Genomic DNA, 21,290 nt, shown 5'->3' with positions numbered 1-21,290 from the left:
TCAGTAAAAAATAAACCTGGAATGCATGTTAACTGCCAACATTGAAAAAATGCTGATGGCATTTGTGCTGATCATGTTGTTTCCATCCTTCTCGCATTAGGATTTTCCCTTTAATGAAACGGGGAAGTAGATTTGGGCCCCCCTGCAGGGTTGGTCAGAAGGAAGATACCATGACCATGAGAATCATGTCTAATTGGATAGGTGTATAATAGATGAAATATACTTTGGGATTTATATTATATTTTCACTGGAATGTATCTGATGAATCCTGTTTCTCCCATGATTCACCATATTCACATGCATTCTTTATATGAGTTTTGTATGATTAATTGTATGCTTTGTGGCAATTTATTGCAAAATGATTTATTTTTCTGCTGGATTCTGCACTCTGTCCATAACTAATATATGATGTATCCCAACATGCTCCTCTCGTGGGGAAAATGATAATAAACATATATTTTTTTAAAAGGTCCCTCTTATGGAATTCTTGCTACATGACATTGGATATTGGCGTTATCTCAGCTGTTAATTGAAATTCCTTTGTGATCGGGTAGCTTGCACCTAGTGATAGATCTAGTGTACCTAGTGATAGAGATTCTGAGGGCTGGCTCTACCAGCCCCACTACAGCTGGTCCCTTTGAGTCTGGGAAACCTGGCCCCAAGCCCTCTGCAGCAGGGACTCTTGAGTTTAAGAAGCTTGCATCTGGTAGTGGGGTTTCCAGGAAGGAGTACCGAGCCCCTCTGCTGTCAGGCCCTTTGAATCTCAGCAGCAAAGACTCCAGGGATGGTGCCACCAGCCCCTCCACAGCTGGGCTCTTTCAGCCTAGGAATGATTCTCCCGGCATTGCAGTTTTGGGGACCTGATACTCCAACCCCTTCACAGCAGGGTGCCTTGAGTCCAGGAAGATTGCACCCAGTGGCAGATTCCGGGGCAAGCACCAGCAACTGTCCTGTCACGGGGTACCTTAATTCATGGAAGCATGCACCCTATCTGCGAAGTTTCCCGGTGCAGGTGACATCAGCCTCTCTGCCACCAGGCACCTAGAGCCAAGAAAATCTTGTTCCATATGTTAGATATTCTGAATCTAGGCACCTTCAACCCCTACACAGCCAGGTCCTTTGAGTCTGGGAAGCGCGTACACAGTGGCAGAGATTCTAGGTGGTGCATCAACAGCCTGCTGCACAGTGGTAGTCGGCCATAGTAGCTGTTCTATAATTAGACTTGTCTTTATTTGTTTTAATATAGGATCCTCAAATCCACAGTGGAAGGTCTTTCTAGGAGCCACTAATCTCAATGCGGGATCCATAGATCTCAATGCAAAATGTAATTTCTTTCTTTTTACATTCGCACACAGCACACAGCACAAGTGTCTTGGGAAAATCCCAAATGGGCAAACGGGGCCTCAAACTGCTCCACTGTGCCCTTTTGGATTTTTTTCAGGACTTGGGAACCGAGTCCCTGAGTCTTGTAAGGCAGCTGCAACATCTTCCCTTATGTTGCACCCAGCCAAGTAGATCCTTTCTGATCTGTGGCCAACAGGAGGAAAATAATTCCTCAGCCAAAAGGATTTGGGTATTTGTTAAATTTTTGATTTGCAGGGGATCTGTAGATCTTGGACTGTCAATATATATTTAACATTTTATGAAGGTTAACCCCTTCATGTTCAGCCCAAGACTCTCCTCAATTGCTTATTTCTCAACAACTACTGAACTGATTTACAGCAAAGAAAATCAACAATCTTAAGTAAATATCTTAGTTTGTGCCAGGTTTAGTGAAATTTCATTTAGCTGTTTTTCTGTATTAATGAACAATTGTTTCTATGGGAATTACAATGCATTATTACATGTTCGGGTGTTTTAATTGCACAAATGCAGCGGTATAAAGAATCCATGTTTCACAGTGACCTATACTATCAAATATTTAGCATTTCCCAGTGAAATACAGATTTCATTTTCCTGATGATAATCGGTTAAACCACTCTGCAGAGTTTTATGATGATCTCGGTTACTGGAATTATGCAGCATGGAGGAACAAATTCTGCGGCAATGTTTTCTAGCAGAATTAGTTTCCAACATTTTAGCAAAATGGAACACGCTCACCTGGTCCTCATTAGTTATGATAGAAAAGATAGATATATTAGGATGTGGGTGTTATAGATGCCTGGAAAGGCTTGCGGGGATTGGCTTTGGGGGCCCATTGGGGGGTACCCTGCTGTTCCATGCACCCTCCAGTATGGTGGGTGCATCCTAATTGCACTGGTAGGACCGCCGCACGTCTGGTGGGCAGTCCCGCCACTGTTATGATGGCGGGCGGACTGATGTCCACCCGCCATCATAATGAGCCCTAAATTCCTGCAGCTCCAGATGGGTTCCCTTATATCTAGATTCATTTCCTCTATGGACAGCGAAAATCGAGTCTGAAACATGCCAATTATGTGGACTATTTCAGGAATCAATAAACCACCAGCTCTGCATATACCCCATTCTCCTTGAAGATCGCAAAGATGTCTTCGCCACCTTGGACTAACGAGGAGGTATGGACATTACCAGCAGCCATCAGCCATTTATTGAACAATGTGCAGCCACAAGTGATTTCCAAACTTATTCAATTTCTGGATATTGCAGACAAACAACTTAGAAATAATCCAAAATTGCAAAGAGAAGTAGCGGCTTACCCTCGAACATCCTTAGTATTGATGATAACTTTTACACAGGTGAGAGATATATCCTATTCTCACTTAAAACACTAATTTGTACTTAATGCAGAGAGGAAAGAAATAGCAAGCTTTCACATGGCTCAGTGTTGAAGATTCTTATCACTTGTATTTTATTATCACACTGCCGTATTTTTAACCAGTTATCATTTTATCAAATCATATACTGCTTAATTAAATGTATTTTAAATTATTAACAGTACCACCATTGAATTAACTTGTATGAAGATGTGCAGTTTTTCTGACTACTACTCTGTGAAACAGGGTACTGAATATTATTTTAAATCTACCTGGTACTCTGGAACTTTTGAACTAATTTACAGCAAACAAAAACAACAATCCTGAGTAAAGATCTTTTGGTGAAATTCCATTTAGCTGTTTTTCAGTATCAATTAGCAATTCTTCCTATGGGAATTAAAATGCATTATTACATATTTGGGTACTTTAGATGCACACACATGCAGCTGTAGGAAAAATCCTTGTTTCATAGTGACCTATGAAATATTTTACATTTCCCAGTGAAATACAGACTTAATTTTCCTGATGATAAACCCTTTTTGAATAACTACTCAGAGAACGTATGGTAGAGCGCCTTGCTCTCCAAGAGGAACCGAGTTTATTTAAAATCTTAACTGGAACATGCATGGCGCTAGGAGAGACACACTGTAGGGCCACAGCTCACCTTGATGAAAGTTTGACTATAAGGAACTGTCCTCGCTCCCCCGCCAGTTCAAGTTTAAATTTTAAATTAACTAGGTTTCTCTTGGAGAGCAAGGCTGTCTACCATACATTCTCTGAGTAGTTACTCAGAAAGGGTTTCTTCCATTCACCCCTGGATTAAAGGAGATTGGGTTAGTAACTTTGGGATCATTTCATAGTGAGTCCTGATGAAAGCCTGGGTATTAGATTTTGCCGGCTGAAACATGTTAACGGTTTTTGTAGAGTGGATGGGTTGGTAACTCATTATAAGTTTTCCATACCACCATCCACTGGTCGTGGCGTGGCCATTTCTACTCTGGACAGGGTACCCAGCATTAAAATTGTTAGAGGGGCTTACTGTGGCCAGTTTTTATCACTGTCTCTGCACCTATTTTCACTTGTGATCCCACACTATTGTCATTTGTTTGTTGTATTGTCTTCCTCCTCCCTATTGCTCCACCTCAAGAGTTGGTCTGCGCTGTGTTAGCAGCCCTATGATGAAGCATGACACAGTTCGCTGTGTGTGAGGGCAGTTTTAACACCCTTGTTTGATTCCCCCATTCATTTGGTTTACAGCAATTCGTGTACACACTCCCTCTTCTATGTTGTGGTTTCATAGTTGTTGAAGAAGGTTAAAGCAGGACAAAATGCTCCTACCCCTCTATTTCTGTGTGACTTAAGTAATCAATGGATCACTGACAGAATTTCACAAATATATAGATGATCATGTCAAAAATATTGAGGGCCAAAATATCGAGAAGGTAAGTGCAAATAGGTAAGTATGGATTTAAATGTACCTTGAATATATATATATATATATATATATATATATATATATATATATGTTTTGTGGCCCACTCTGGCCACGAGGAAACCCCCCTGTTGACGGTACAGGTCCGTGTGCGAATTTGGCTGACACAAGCAAAGCAGCAAGAAGGCAGCGCACCATACAGCAACCTAATGGATTCAGTATTTTGGTAGGAAAAACGAACAGCGTCTACTAAAGATCCCAACTTACCTGAACTGCATTGACCAGCAAGCATAGCGAGGACACGTCCCTGAAGGGGCAGTCTTAAAAACTTTAAAAGCATCGCTAAGACAGGAACACGCTGTCCCCTTTCCACCTGAGCCCAGCCAGTGAGCAAGGGAAGTTGTCCCGGAACGCGTGTGGCACCAGTGGTGAAAAGTATGCTGGAAAGTCCGTTACCGATCTTGTTGCTGTCATCCGAATAAAGAAGCGAAACAAAACGCTGCGTGTGGTCTCCTCAATAAGCGAGCAAGCTTCATATGGTATATATATATATATATATATATATATATTTCAAAGAATGATGACGACGCCGTGTGTGGATTTTAAGCATTTATTCTTCTGCCGCCACCAAACGCGATTCGACTGCCAAGCAGTCTTGCTCACTGGTACAAGTTTAAAAAACGCGGCCATTTTTTAAAGTGCAACACGTGCAAATCTTTACTACAACTCTAAATGACATAAAAAACAGACTCGTAGTTTTTGATAACATACTCTTACATAATATTTTCTAAGACATCGTCCTTAGTTGTACAATGATATATCATTTGTTTTTCATGGGCAATATATTCCATATATTTACAATCTTATTGCTGTAGCGTTTTTTTAATGCGTTTTTTTGATTCAAGCTCCAATGAACTTTATCAATGTCGCGTGTGGAACAACAAATATCATCATTCGACTGGGGAAAGCATACGTCAATTTCTTTATGCCATCTCGAATATATAAATCACATATTAGTGCTTCATCTATATAGCTCAAGTGAGCCTAACTGACACCAGCACATTATTACATCACATGCTCAAGTGAGATTATACCTTCTATGTGATTTGATGAATCTCGGCTCCATATGTTAGATACACGTAATACTCTTATTTGCCCGATAGTCACGCCCAAGTGGGCTAACATCATATCCAACAATCATGCCCCAGTGGGCTTAAATCTAACTTGTGACAACTATTTCATCTGAGTCTGTTGTATTTTTATACCTTACTCCTGATTAAAAACATTTCTCTGAGACAACGCTTAACTATTACCAACTATAAATGAGTATGTAAATCTTCTTCCATATTTAGGCCTTCTGGCTGTTTAGAATTCAACTCTATAATGTATCGAGACTCAAGTCTACGTAGTTTCTTGACTCTATTGCCTCTCCTTACATCTGCTCTTACCGAGTCAATCACAAAGTAAGTTAGTCCCTTGGTGTCTTGATTATGAACTTGTTCAAAGTGCCGGGCTACCGGGTATAACCTGTCCCCATTTTTAATCGCCCTTAAATGCTGCAATACCCGTTTATGCACTTCCGGAATTGTGCTGCCCATATAGCGCAGGCCACAAGGGCACTGCAGTACGTAGATTGCATGATCTGTTTTGCATGGATATCGGCCTTTGATCTTCCTCATCTCTTTTGTAAGGCCTACTCTGTATTGTGACGTGTTTGTTCCATGCATACACGCCTTGCATTTAGTGCACTTAATAAAACCTTGTTTATTACTTAACCAGGTTGTCTTGGCTGGTTGCTTTTTCATTACATTACTTACTAGTGCTTGTTTAAAAGATTTTGCCTTTCGAAAAGTGATCTGCGGTCTCCTAGCAACTTGTTTCCCAAGCAGTGGATCGTTTTTTATTATGTGCCAATGTTTATTCAAGATTTGTCTTACATCATCATGTTGCCTGCTAAAAGTAGTGATGAACCTACATTGGTTTTCATCACTCTTACTTGTCCTCTCTTTCGCATCAAACAGAATTTCCTCTCTTTTCTTTTTCAATGATTTATTTACCCCATTGTCTATCCAAATATCTGGATAACCCCTACTTTTAAATCTCTTGGTCAAAGTATCCAACTCTCTCCTGCACTCTTCTGGTGCACTGCAATTACGCCTCACTCTTAGGCTCTCTCCATAAGGGATGCTTCTCTTTAAGTTTACTGGATGGAAGCTATGGGCGTGCAACAGAGTGTTGCCGGAGGTAGGTTTTCTGTACAGTTTTGTTTCAACTTTTCCATCTGAAATATAAACTGTTAGATCAAGGAAATTTACACTTTCTTTGCTAATTTCACTTGTGAATTTCAAATTGAGTTTGTTGCTTTGAATTTGGGCTAGAAACAGTTTAATTTCTTCCTCAGAGCCCATCCACACTAAAAAAAGGTTGTCAATGAATCGACTCCAATGCATTATATGGTTGTCCCATTCGTTGTGATACTGTACTCGGATCACCTGCTCCTCCCACCAGCCCATATGCAAATTCGCATAGCTGGGGGCGAAGCAGGTGCCCATCGCAGTACTACATGTTTGGTGGAAGAGTTGCCCTTCAAAGAGAAAAAAGTTACTGTTCAGACATTTTTCAACCATCCTAATTAACATCTGGGTATGCGCCCAGTGTTTGATTGATCTAGTATCAATAAAGTGCCCCACTGCTCTTAGGCCATCTGCATGCCTGATGCTTGTATATAGTGTTGACACGTCTATAGTTACTAGTAAGTAATCATCTTCCCAAGGAAGGTCATAGATCCTCCTCAGGAAATCTCCTGTATCCTGTATGTACGAAGGGAGTGTTCTGGCCAAGGGGTTAAGAAATGAGTCTACAAACTTAGATGTATTCTCTAATGCACTGTCCATAGCTGAAATTATTGGGCGGCCCGGAGGGTTTTTCAGATCTTTGTGCACTTTCGGGATTAAATAAGGTACCGGAGTGACTGGGTGATCTATTTTCAGAAACATGAACTCATCATGGTTTAGGAGGGTTTGACCATACCAATTTTTTAGCTCGTCATTAAATTGGTTGTTACTTAACAACATAACTTGCTCTTCGACCCTCACATAACAATTTTTGTTATTTAGCTGTTTGTATGCCTCTGTGAGGTATTGCTTTTTTCCCCATACGACAATATTGCCTCCTTTGTCTGCATTACGTACTATACAATTATCACATGAAGACAATTTCTTAATTAATGCATGATAAGCTTTCTGTTTTTTGTTGTTTGATTTATTAGCGCTCTGATATGAATGCTTGCCTAGTTTCTTCAATTCATTCAAAACCAAATCACTATACACATCAGTCACATCTCTTGGAGTCATCGGAGTAAATTTTGAACTCCTTTTAAATCCCGTTGGTGCATCCTTGTAAATATCAATGTTCTCTTCCTGTGCTATTTCTACAGCACTGCGCATAGCCTCGTTGTCATTTTCTGCCTCCATGGCTCTCATTTCCATTAGTAAGTTCATATCTCCCACTGCTAGACTGCCAGCATGTTCTGTTATTTGTTCCACTGGCTTATATCTTAATGATGGGTTTGATAGAAAATGTTTTTTTAGCTTTAGCGTTCTGATGAATTTGAATAAGTCAATGCGTGTTTGCACATAATCCAAATCTGCTTCTGGGCAGAAAGATAGTCCTAATTTATATATATATATATATATATATATATATATATATCATTATTTATAGTTCTACCCATATTGACCAATTAGGAGGAATTATGGGAGTTGTAGTCTTCTATTCTTTTATACCATTCTTCGGCATTTACATTCATTCAATTGTCTGTAGATACGATTCAGTTCTTTTTTTAAAAAAGGTTATTGTATATGTATACTATGAGTTATGCTGATCCGTTATTTATTTTTCAGATGTACTCGTACTTTTAACTAATTTTGGGATACATGTTCTCCTTTGTTTACACTCAGTGTGTATTGCTTCTACTTGATTGTTGCATATCTCATGCTCGATAATGAAATTCGCTCAGTGCGGTATTCCCATATATTTTAATATTTGCTTAGTGCATATAAAAGTACACCTGTGCATTGTGTTTCATTTTTCTCTTTTGTTGAATCAGTTAGTAGTACAATCATTCATGATAAATCTCCTATTCATGTTCACCCTTATTATCATATCCTCTATCTATAGTTACTGTAATACAGCAGGATCACAAGTGACTATGTAGCTCCTCATCACCATTAAGGCCAAACGGGGCCTTCGTCTTGAACCTTATAATCATTTTTGACTCCAGTCTTCGCAGTTTCATTGTTCTATTTCCTCCTCGTTCACTTTTAGCCACAGTTGTCAGGCCAAAGTATCTGATGTTTGGTCTCTTGATTTCTTTATGGGTTTTTAGATGTTTCACAATCGCATAGTTGGTATCTCCATTCTGAACAGCTCGTAGATGTTCCAAGATTCTCTTTTTCAGCGGGCAGATGGTGCTGCCTATATACCAAAGTCCACATCTGCAGACAATAACATATACTACGTATGTAGATTCACACATGATTCTTTCCGTGATGTTAAAGGTGTTGCCCATGAAGTCTGTTACGTCTTTCATGTTAAGCCATGTTTACATGCCTTACACGTGTTGCAGTGTATAAAGCCTGTTTGTTGAGTCTCCAACCAATTCTTTTCTTTCTTACTCGTTGTCATGTGGCTTTTCACTAATTTATCCTTTAGGGAGGGTGCCTTTCGATAAGAAATGTTTGGTTGGTTACCAATTACACGTCCAATGTCCGGGTCTTTCTTCAAGACATCCCAGTGTTTTTTTAGGATATCTATAATTTGATAATGTTCTTTGCTGTATGTTAATACTACTCAAATTGTGGCATTTTCCTCTTTTTGTTCCTGTTTACGTTTCAAAGTCTGTGCTCTTGGAGTGGCTCTTGCTCTTTCCTGACCCTGTTTGATATCTTTGTTCTGGTATCCTCTTTGTTGGAATCTTATTTCTGTTTCCTTAAAGATTTTCTCCATTTCTATGTCATGAGAGCAGTTGCGTCTCATCCGTAAAAATTCCCCATATGGGATACTTCTTTTCAATTGTGGGGGATGGAAACTTTTACTATGCAGTATGCTGTTCGTCGCAGTTGGTTTTCTGTATATTTTTGTCTTTATTTAGTGGTTCTCTATGTACACAGTTACATCCAGGAATTGAATTTCTTGGTTACTGATGTTATATGTGAATTGTAGACCTACTTTATTATTGTTTAAGACGTTCATGTACTTCTCAAATTCCTTCTGGCTGCCACTCCAGATAAGGAATAGGTCGTCTATGTAATGAAGCCACAATTCCGTTTTGGTAGTGTACGATTCATTTTCGTCTCTCCAAGCTACTAGTTTTTCCCACCAACCCATAGTAAGATTGGCGTAGCTTGGAGAGAACGAAACTCCCATCGCAGTTCCGCACAGTTGGGAGTATATCTGACCATCAAATATGAAGATGTTATTTCAAAGACATAGCTCTATCATCTCTAAGAGCATTCTTGTATGTTTTGGTTGTATGTTACGTTGTTTCAAAAAATATCCAACTGCTTGTAATCCTACATCGTGGTCAATGGAGGTATACAATGATACTACGTCGATTGTGGCTAGATAATAGCCTTCGTGCCATCCCATGTTTGATAAGATTCTGAAAAAGTCCCCCGTGTCTTTTATATATGATGTTAGATCCATCACTATCGGTGCCAAAAAGGAATCCACATAATCTGATACATTTTCATACAGTGAATTGCAGCTTGACATTATTGGCCTTGCTGGTGGATTGATCGGAGGCATCACAGGACTTTCGTTCTTTAAAAACAGTGATTCTTCCTGTGTAAGTAGTCCTTCTTCTTGCCGCTTTTTAATTCTTAACTCCAGGTTTAGCGTTAAATCATTTAACGGATTACCAGATAGTTTGACATAGTTCTTTGTATCATCCAATTGTCCTTTTGCCTCTTTAATGTAGTCAGTTTTGTTTTGAATGACCACATTACCCCCCTTGTCAGCGGGTTTGATTATGATCTTCTCATTTTTCATGAGGGTATCGATTGCTTGCCTTTCCATTTTACTTATATTCTCCTTTCTATTGTTGATGTCCACTTTAACCAATGTTTCCAAATCACTGACTACTAGGTCATGGAATGTGTCTATTCTATTCCCTGGACTTAAGAAGGGGCAGAATTTTGATTTGGGTTTGAAGCCACTGGATACTCTTACATTTGTACATATATTCAAATTATCCATAACTTGAGATTCCATTACATCCTCATCATTTGTCATTAGTCCATGTGTTGTAATTAGGACAGGTATATCATTTACTGTGAGGTTAATTATTTACGATGTTGATGTTTTCTCTTTTATAGTTGTTGTTTTTGGATTTGCAAATTTGCTAAAGAATTTAGCAAATTTCAACTTTCTAACAAATTTGTAGATGTCAATCCTAGTGTCTACATGATTGTAGTGTTGTTCAGGACAGAAGTTCAATCCTTTGTTTAGGACATTTCGTTCATGGGGGTTTAATTTGTAATCCGATAAGTTGGTTATCAAATTCAACTTCTCTTTTTTAAATATTTTCAGTGTATTTATTTTTTCAGTCGATTGCGTAGAGGATAACTTTTTGTTTGTTCTGCCCCCTCTTCTCGTTTTTCTCCTTCTCTTGAAGCTGAATGATAGCCTCTTCCTCTCCCTCGACCTCGTCCTCTTTCTTGACCTCTTGGGTTCTTCTGATCGATGTACATCAACTTCATTTCGTCTAAAAAAGACAGATGTCCTGTTCTAGAGGTTCGTTCCTCTTCACTTAAATCTGACTCGGATTCACTTGTTGCTGGGGCATTCAATGTCAATTTCACAATTTTCCCCATTTGTTCCTTCAATACCACAAATCTTCTTGCAAATGTTAATATTGCCCCTGTTTCATAATCCAGTTCGTCTCTTCTAAACTTCCTCTGTTTGCGTTGTTCCACTTCATTTTCATGTCTATCTAAGTTCTTTTCCATTTCTTTCCTGAGTTGTTTGCTTTCTTCTTCTTTATTCAGATTTGTGATTTGTGATTCAACTTCACCAATGGTTACATGCAGTTCCTCTATATCCTTCTTTGCGTATTTGATGATAATTAGTACCATGTTCTTAGAGCACTGCATACTGTTTTTGCCCCATTCTTCAAGCATTTCTGGCTTTGTATCTGGATGATTAGGAAGCGTGAAAATTCTTAATCCTCTTGGTATGCGGTCGCATTCAATATATTTTTCTAATGTAATCACTTCCCAACTATTGGTTATTTCTTTTTTTAATAATCTTTCAAGTTGTGTAAAGAGTTGTTTTAAACTTCTAACCTGGCTTGTGTCCTGATCACTAGTCATGTCTCTTTGTGCTCCTGCTTTTACAAACATTGTTTCTGCTCGCTGTATGCGTTTAGCTGCTCTGGCTTCCATGCCTACTGACGGTAATGTAACCCGTTGAGACTCACACTTGGCGGTTCTCTTTTGAATGGTGTGCACTTCCCACACGACTTCCTTAGCATTGAATCAGGTTCTACTCGCCTGATTGTACTGTCTACGGCATCAAAAGTCAAAAAATGGAGAGAGATTCTGAGCCCGCCTACCTGATTGATTTCTCCCGTCGACCGGCGTCCTCCGACTCCAGCCTGGGTATTAGATTTTGCCGTCTGAAACATGTTAACGGTTTTTGCAGAGTGGATGGGTTGGTAACTCATTATAAGTTTTCCATACCACCATCCACTGGTCGTGGCGTGGCCATTTCTACTCTGGACAGGGTACCCAGCATTAAAATTGTTAGAGGGGCTCCCTGTGGCCAGTTTGTATCACTGTCTCTGCACCTATTTTCACTTGTGATCCCACACTATTGTCATTTGTTTGTTGTATTGTCCTCCTCCCTATTGCTCCACCTCAAGAGTTGGTCTGCGCGGAGCTGTGTTAGCAGCCCTATGATGAAGCATGACACAGTTCGCTGTGTGTGAGGGCAGTTTTGACACCCTTGTGTGATTCCCCCATTCATTTGGTTTACAGCAATTCGTGTACACACTCCCTCTTCTATGTTGTGGTTTCATAGTTGTTGAAGAAGGTTAAAGCGGGACAAAATGCTCCTACCCCTCTATTTCTGTGTGAGTTAAGTAATCAATGGATCACTGACAGAATTTCACAAATATATAGATGATCATGTCAAAAATATTGAGGGCCAAAATATCGAGTAGGTAAGGGCAAATAGGTAAGTATGGATTTAAATCCACATCTATGTACCTTGAAGATAGATATATAAATACATATATATATCCATACGAAAGTTTGTCCCAAACAGAGAGCCAACACAGGTAAGTTTTCTCTTTCATGAATTTACTTGCAGCAGCAGACTTTACAATGAAAACTGGAGCACCATCAGTGACGCCAGACGCGTTTCGGGTAAAAGTCTCCCTTCTTCAATGGCGTTTCATCACAGTGAGACAGTCTGTTTTTTCCCTTCTCTCTTTATCAGGTACTTCATCGCCTCAGTGGGCGTGGCTCGCTTAGCCTTATGGTTCATGTAGTTTTTAGCGGTTAGTATTGCTCTCTGAGCATGTCTCTTGTTTCTGCATACATAAAATAAAATACCTCAGTGGGTCGATGTTCGAGTTAACATCACTCAGACTGCTTTTCTTTTGCTGGCAAGTACGAAATACCTCCCACTGTGGCGGCAATGTCAAATTCTCTCTATTTTGCGGCGGGGCTTCTCCACGGCTTGGACGAGCCGTAATACATCCATACGAAAGTTTGTCCCAAACAGAGAGCCAACACAGGTAAGTTTTCTCTTTCATGAATTTACTTGCAGCAGCAGACTTTACAATGAAAACTGGAGCACCATCAGTGACGCCAGACGCGTTTCGGGTAAAAGTCTCCCTTCTTCAATGGCGTTTCATCACAGTGAGACAGTCTGTTTTTTCCCTTCTCTCTTTATCAGGTACTTCATCGCCTCAGTGGGCGTGGCTCGCTTAGCCTTATGGTTCATGTAGTTTTTAGCGGTTAGTATTGCTCTCTGAGCATGTCTCTTGTTTCTGCATACATAAAATAAAATACCTCAGTGGGTCGATGTTCGAGTTAACATCTCTCAGACTGCTTTTCTCTTGCTGGCAAGTACGAAATACCTCCCACTGTGGCGGCAATGTTAAATTCTCTCTATGCCGCCTGGGTCCACTGTTTTGCGGCGGGGCTTCTCCACGGCTTGGACGAGCCGTAATACATCCATACGAAAGTTTGTCCCAAACAGAGAGCCAACACAGGTAAGTTTTCTCTTTCATGAATTTACTTGCAGCAGCAGACTTTACAATGAAAACTGGAGCACCATCAGTGACGCCAGACGCGTTTCGGGTAAAAGTCTCCCTTCTTCAATGGCGTTTCATCACAGTGAGACAGTCTGTTTTTTCCCTTCTCTCTTTATCAGGTACTTCATCGCCTCTACTACTTTTAAAGGTGAGTTATGAATTTGAGAGGGGATGTATGTGGTGCATTTTGATATAAATAATAGAAATGTGTTTCTTCTTTTAAAGTTGTGTTTTACATTTTATGTTTTGGAAGATATTTAACTGCCTTGAACTTGTAAGATATTATGGAGTATGTGTTCACCATAAGTTAAGGTGTACTGGTATCACCCAGGAATACTGTTTTGTGCCTAGAATCACACCATGAGTCTGTCTGCACACAGGAATTGTTGTCAGAGATTTAATTTGTGTTGCTTTTGTTCTGTAAGACTTGCACTCGCAGGAAAGGGGCAGCTTGTTTTCTTGAACTGTGATGGTTAGCATTCAGCACAAATCACTATCTCACAAATGAGAGGCAAATGCTAACACATTTGAAATCAACATGGTAGATTTTCCTTCCACTCCTTCAATGGGTGAGGTAGTTTTTACATGTTCAAATCTCCAATTAACCCTTACCACACATGTACTCTTATATATATCTCTGCAGTCTTCATGCAGTTGTGCAAGCGTCCATGCAGATCTCTCTTGCACCTGACAATACACAGTCCCCAGAAACACACTCTTAGCAAACAGGCAGCTGCTTCTCCTGCACTCCCATGCTTACTATTCAGCACTGTGTGGTATTTCAGATATCAGTGTGTAACGCTAACACATTCATCGTCACCAAGGCTCATTTCCTTTGCTCTAGTCTAATCACTCACCCAGGTTCCACATGGTGATGGTCTCAAGTAGCTGTTAGGACATGGGCTTTTTTCTGCCTCTCTAAACTATAAGGAAAATGTGTCAGGATGTTACAGTAATGATCACTTACTGTACCACAGTAGTAAATGTGTTTTGAAATTGCCAATCAAATATCGTTTTCTGCCTAGAATCACACCATGAGTCTGTCTGCACACAGGAATTGTTGTCAGAGATTTAATTTGTGTTGCTCTTGTTCTGTAAGACTTGCACTCGCAGGAAAGGGGCAGCTTGTTTTCTTGAACTGTGATGGTTAGCATTCAGCACAAATCACTATGTCACAAATGAGAGGCAAATGCTAACACATTTGAAATCAACAGGGTATATTTTCCTTCCACTCCTGCAATGGGTGAGGTAGTTTTTACATGTTCAAAACTCCAATTAACCCTTACCACACATGTACTCATACATACATCTCTGCAGTCTTCATGCAGTTGTGCAAGCGTCCATGCAGATCTCTCTTGCACCTGTCAATACACAGTCTCCAGAAACACACTCTTAGCACACAGGCATCTGCTTCTCCTGCACTCCCATGCTTACTATTCAGCACTGTGTGGTATTTCAGATAGCAGTGTGTAACGCTAACACATTTAACGTCACCAAGGCTCATTTCCTTTGCTCTATTCTAATCACTCCCCAGGTTCCACATGGTGATGGTCTCAAGTAGCTGTTAGGACGTGTGCTTTCTTTCTACCTCTCTAAACTATAAGGAAAATGTGTCAGGCTGTTACAGTAATTATCACTTACTGTACCACAGTAGTAAATGTGTTTTGAAATTGCCAATCAAATATTGTTTTCTGCCTAGAATCACACCATGAGTCTGTCTGCACACTGGAATTGTTGTCAGAGATTTAATTTGTGTTGCTCTTGTTCTGTAAGACTTGGACTCGCAGGAAAGGGGCAGCTTGTTTTCTTTAACTATGATGGTTAGCATTCAGCAGAAATCACTATCTCTCAAATGAGAGGCAAATGCTAACACATTTGAAATCAACAGGGTAGATTTTCCTTCCACTCCTGCAATGGGTGAGGTAGTTTTTACATGCTCAAATCTCCAATTAACCCTTACCACACATGTACTCTTATATACATCTCTGCAGTCTTCATGCAGTTGTGCAAGCGTCCATGCAGATCTCTCTTGCACCTGACAATACACAGTCTCCAGAAAAACACTCTTAGCACACAGGCAGCTGCTTCTCCTACACTCCCATGCTTACTATTCAGCACTGTGTGGTATTTCAGATAGCAGTGTGTAACGCTGACACATTCAACGTCACCAAGGTTCATTTCCTTTGCTCTAGTCTAATCACTCACCCAGGTAACACATGCTCATGGTCTCAAGTAGCTGTTAGGACATGTGCTCTTTTCTGCCTCTCTAAACTATAAGGAAAATGTGTCAGGCTGTTACAGTAATTATCACTTACTGTACCACAGTAGTAAATGTGTTTTGAAATTGCCAATCAAATATCGTTTTCTGCCTAGAATCACACCATGAGTCTGTCTGCACACAGGAATTGTTGTCAGAGATTTAATTTGTGTTGCTGTTGTTCTTTAAGACATGCACTCGCAGGAAAGGGGCAGATTGTTTTCTTGAACTGTGATGGTTAGCATTCAGCAGAAATCACTATCTCACAAATGAGAGGCAAATGCTAACACATTTGAAATCAACATGGTAGATTTTCCTTCCACTCCTGCAATGGGTGAGGTAGTTTTTACATGTTCAAATCTGCAATTATCCCTTACCAAACATGTACTCTTATGTACATCTCTGCAGTCTTCATTCAGTTGTGCAAGCGTCCATGCAGATCTCTCTTGCACCTGACAATACACAGTCTCCAGAAACACACTCTTAGCGCACAGGCAGCTGCTTCTCCTACACTCCCATGCTTACTATTCAGCACTTTGTGGTATTTCAGATAGCAGTGTGTAACGCTAACACATTCAACGTCACCAAGGCTCATTACCTTTGCTCTAGTCTAATCACTCACCCAGGTAACACATGCTCATAGTCTCAAGTAGCTGCTAGGACATGTGCTCTTTTCTGCCTCTCTAAACTATAAGGAAAATGTGTCAGGCTGTTACAGTAATTACCACTTACTGTACCACAGTAGTAAATGTGCTTTGAAATTGCCAATCAAATATCGTTTTCTGCCTAGAATCACACCATGAGTCTGTCTGCACACAGGAATTGTTGTCAGAGATTTCATTTGTGTTGCTCTTCTTCTGTAAGACTTGCACTCGCAGGAAAGGGGCAGCTTGTGTTCTTGAACTGTGATGGTTAGCATTCAGCACAAATCACTATCTCACAAATGAGAGGCAAATGGTAACACATTTGAAATCAACAGGGTAGATTTTCCTTTTACTCCTGCAATGGGTGAGGTAATTCCTACATGTTCAAAACTCCAATTAACCCTTATCACACATGTACTCTTACATACATCTCTGCAGTCTTCATGCAGTTGTGAAAGCGTCCATGCAGATCTCTCTTGCACCTGACAATACACAGTCTCCAGAAACACACTCTTAGCACACAGGCAGCTGCTTCTCCTACACTCCCATGCTTACTATTCAGCACTGTGTGGTATTTCAGGTAGCAGTGTGTAACGCTAACACATTCAACGTCATCAAGGCTCATTTCCTTTGCTTTAGTCTAATCACTCACCCAGGTAACACATGCTCATGGTCTCAAGTAGCTGTTAGGACATGTGCTCTTTTCTACCTCTCTAAACTATAAGGAAAATGTGTCAGGCTGTTACAGTAATTATCACTTACTATACCACAGTAGTAAATGTGTTTTGAAAATGGCAATCAAATATCGTTTTCTGCCTAGAATCACACCATGAGTCTGTGTGCACACAGGAATTAATGTCTGAGATTTAATTTGTGTTGCTGTTGTTCTGTAAGACATGCAGTCGTAGGAAAGGGACAGCTCATATGACAGGATTTGAAAAGCTCAAAAAAAATATAGTAATATATTTAAATTACATAAAGGTATTTTTTTTAGTTTCTTTCAGGTATTGCTGAACAACACTGAAATAAATTAAAGATGCCTATAAAATCAAGAAAGATAAAAGAACAGCAACAACATCTATATTTGAAGACAACTGGACAACAAAAATTAGTTGAAGAACCTCATGTTGGAAAAAAGAAAAAGTCTTCTGGTAAGCAGACTAAGGATTTTTTTTAAAATATCCTCAAACAAAGAAAAATGTAAAAGATATATCCACTGCAAATAGTGTTTCAAGTAGAAAACAACAAGACAATCGACAGAAAATACTAAACGCTAATATACAATCAGAAGTAAGAAAGAATGATTTAAAAAGGAAAATAGATTTAAAAAACATTCGTAGAAAAATGTTTCAGAGAAGAGTGATGTTCAATTTGCTAAAGGATCTGAAAAAATATAGGAAGAAAGCCAAATTTTATAAGAAAAAGAAACATATTAAATCAATTGTTGCAAAGGCTTTGAATTAAAAAGAAAACTATTCATTTTAATTTTGAACAGGATCCGTACATTAGATAAATTAGTCAATGTAATGAAGTCAAAAAGCAAAAGGAAAAGAGTAGTGAAAAAAAATAACTTTTGTAAAGTGTTCTTAGGAGAATGGAAGCATAGTTCAAGTACTGAACCATTTTTTAATGAAGAAAGTTATCTTCAAAGTAATAGTTTGCTGCATGCAGTTGACACCAATGGTCGAGCTTATGAAGTTAAAGATGGTTGTGTAATGGAAAAGGAGAAAATGGTTCCAAAAAATGAGGAAGAAGTGTTAGCTGATGAGGTTATGGGGAAACGTCCTAAAGCCCCAGTGTACACTTGGAATTGTAGTAGCATTTGTACTGTACGACAGGAATCTCTTGATAAATTACGTGACTTTCTAAGAGAATATAGTAAAAAAAGAGTTAAACAGAAGATAAAGATGCTTCAAAGACTAGATCCATGCAGAGTGAGAAAGAATACTGGTTTGCAAGGCCATTCTCTGGCTTGTCTTTCTAGGAAAGTTTGACAAAGTGTTTTTCACCATTTTAGGATGCTGGCAGTACATCATACTGAAATGAGAAAGTTTGTGAGAAGATTGTATTTTACTAAAAGTCCAGCACTAAAGTTAAATGAGTTGAAGAATGCGCTGTTCCGTGGATTTGTATCAGATGTAGAGAAGGTTACTGATGAAATTTAGTTTTGTTACTTTGGTCCAGAACAAGAAAGTGCTGGAATTGACACAGTTATTGAGGAAATGTGGAAGAGAATGTAGAACTCAATGTTAGTAAAAATTTTGAAGATCAAATGACAAAATGTACTATCATCTCTAATGAAAGACCAAATATTACTTGTATTTGTTGCCGGAGAAGCTATTATAAAACTCAAACAAGGAATGTTGATCTCTTTAAAAAAAGTGAAAAAGAAAATTATTATGAGTGGAAGGATTTTGCTACATATTTATTTCTGGAAAATTGTTTTGATTTGGGTGAAGATCAGCATATTTGTAAATACTGTTATCACAAGTTAGAAGAAAATAAAATGCCAGCTAGAGCTGTACATAATAATTTAGAATTGGTTGATATTCCTGCAGAACTTTCTGATTTAAATACGTATGAGTCTATACTCATTCAATGTGTCCATCCGTTTCAGACTATAGTTCGTATGGAGCCCAAAACTGGTAAATTACCTCCTTCAGATTTACAAAGAGGTTTAAAAGGAAGAGTTGTCTATTCGCCATTAGATTTGAAAAAAATATTGAAACAATTGATGCAGATAGTTTGGAAACTGAACCATTAGTTATTCTGGTTAATGGTGTACCTACAAAGAATAAGAAAATTTGGCGGGAGCTGGTAGATGTACGAAAAGTACAAAGAGCAAATTTATATTTGAAAAGAAATAATAAATGGTATGAATCAATTTATATGGATGAAGATGAAGAAGTTTTACTAGCAGACACAGGAATACCAACTGGGCAAATTGAAAAAGTGGATAAGTCAAAAGAAGAAGAAATTTATGAACATTTCAGCATACACCCTCTTCATTCTAAAGAAGTTATGGGAAACACTATTGATCTGTTTCAGATGAAAAAAGCAAAAGGAACTCCCGTGAGTGTATGGGAGGAGAGCTTGGAAGCTCGTTGTTTTCCCCAGCTATTTCCTACAGGAAAAGGTGGACGATATGATGAACGTCCAGTACAGATTCCTGCTTCTGAGTATCAGACTACAAGATTATATACAGAAGATCCAAGATTTCGTCAAAGTATTCCTTATTTGTTCCATCTTTTATTTGAAAGTGACTTGTCTGCACTATCTTATGCAGTAAATCACATTTTAAAAACTGGAGTACATCTACATAATGTGTCTGCAAAGGATTTTATGAACAAAGTGCAACAGCGAGATGATCATTTGGAATCTCAATTGATTAATCTAATGGCTTGTCAGCGTGGAACTAATGAATATTGGTACCGACGCCATGGAGAATTGAAATGTATGTTACGGAATTTAGGACCTCCTACATGGTTCCTTACCCTAAGCTGTGCTGAGTACGCTTGGGATGATTTACTGGATTTTCTTTGAGAGGCAAATTCAAATATTGAAAATATCCAATGCAAGACAGCAGGAGAATTGTGCTCATTGGATCCGGTTAATGTTTGCAGATATTTCAATCATAGATTTGAGGCTATGATGTCCTTCATCTGCAATAAAAAAATCCACCTCTTGGAGAAGTTGTGGATTTCTTTTGGAGAAAAGAGTACCAAGCAAGAGGTGCTCTTCATATTCATATGCTGTAGTGGATCAAGGATGCCCCAAAATCTTTCATTGAAGAATATGCAACATGTGCTATACCTAAAAGCACAGAAGAAAAAAACTTAAAAAAGCAAGTTTTACGTTTCCAAAGTCATCGGTGTGGAAAATACTGTCGCCGAAAGTACAGGAGTAAAGATAAATTCTACACCAAATGTCGATTTTGATTTCCACGACCTGTTCTTTCGAAAGGAAGAGTAAACAGTTTTATGTCAGCTGTGTGACATACTATTACAAGAAAATCTCCGAAAAATACCTACAACCTAAGGAGAAAAGAGGAGTCAAAATATATAAATGACTAACCCAGTCATTTTATCCATGTGGAATGCTAACATGGATATTCAGTATGTAGCTGACAATTCTATTGCTGTTGCTCGGTATGTCACATCTTACATCACTAAATCTGAGAAAACGGAATTGAAAAAATGTGAAGAGATTTCTCACGAGAAGACTGTCAGTAAAAAGCTATACAGTTTCAGTTTAAAGATGTTATCACATCGAGAAATTGGGTCATACGAATGCTCAGATAGGTTATCATCTGCAAGTCTGTACTCCAAATCCAGAAGAATAAATTGGGTAAGTTTAGGCCTTGCAGGAATGCGAAATCGGGTACTGAAATCTATTCGAGAAATTGAATACTTAGCAGAGAATGAACCTGAAAGTACAGACATTTTAAGAACAAACATGTTGGACACATATTACCCAAACAGAAGTCATCATCTTGAGAACATGTGTCTCTATGAAGTGCTGCAGAACTAAATTTTTAAACGGAATGCCACAGAAGACATCAACAATGGAAAATATAAAGTCATAGGTGAGGAAAGATGTTTGGTGAAACAAACAAAAGGAAGTTTGATTAATAACAGAAAGCTGAGTTGCGACACTACTGACAAAAAGGAATGTTACTACTTAGCACTTTTACAGTTGTTTAAACCATGGCGTTCAGAGGATGAATTAGTTGGAGATTTTCAGAGCTATGAAGATTCCTTTACTGCATGCAAAGATAGCATAGAATGCAGTACTTTCACAACTTATGTACAAATGTTAAATGAAGAAATTGAACAAGAAGCAACAATTGCAGCTGAAGTAGCTAGAGACAGTTCTCAAGACAGTCAAAGTTCTGGGACGC

The sequence above is a fragment of the Triturus cristatus genome, chromosome 6 (assembly GCF_964204655.1).
Source record: "Triturus cristatus chromosome 6, aTriCri1.1, whole genome shotgun sequence".
Taxonomy (NCBI): domain Eukaryota; kingdom Metazoa; phylum Chordata; class Amphibia; order Caudata; family Salamandridae; genus Triturus; species Triturus cristatus.
The sequence above is the reverse complement of the archived record's forward strand: the minus strand, read 5'-3'. Positions refer to the sequence as shown.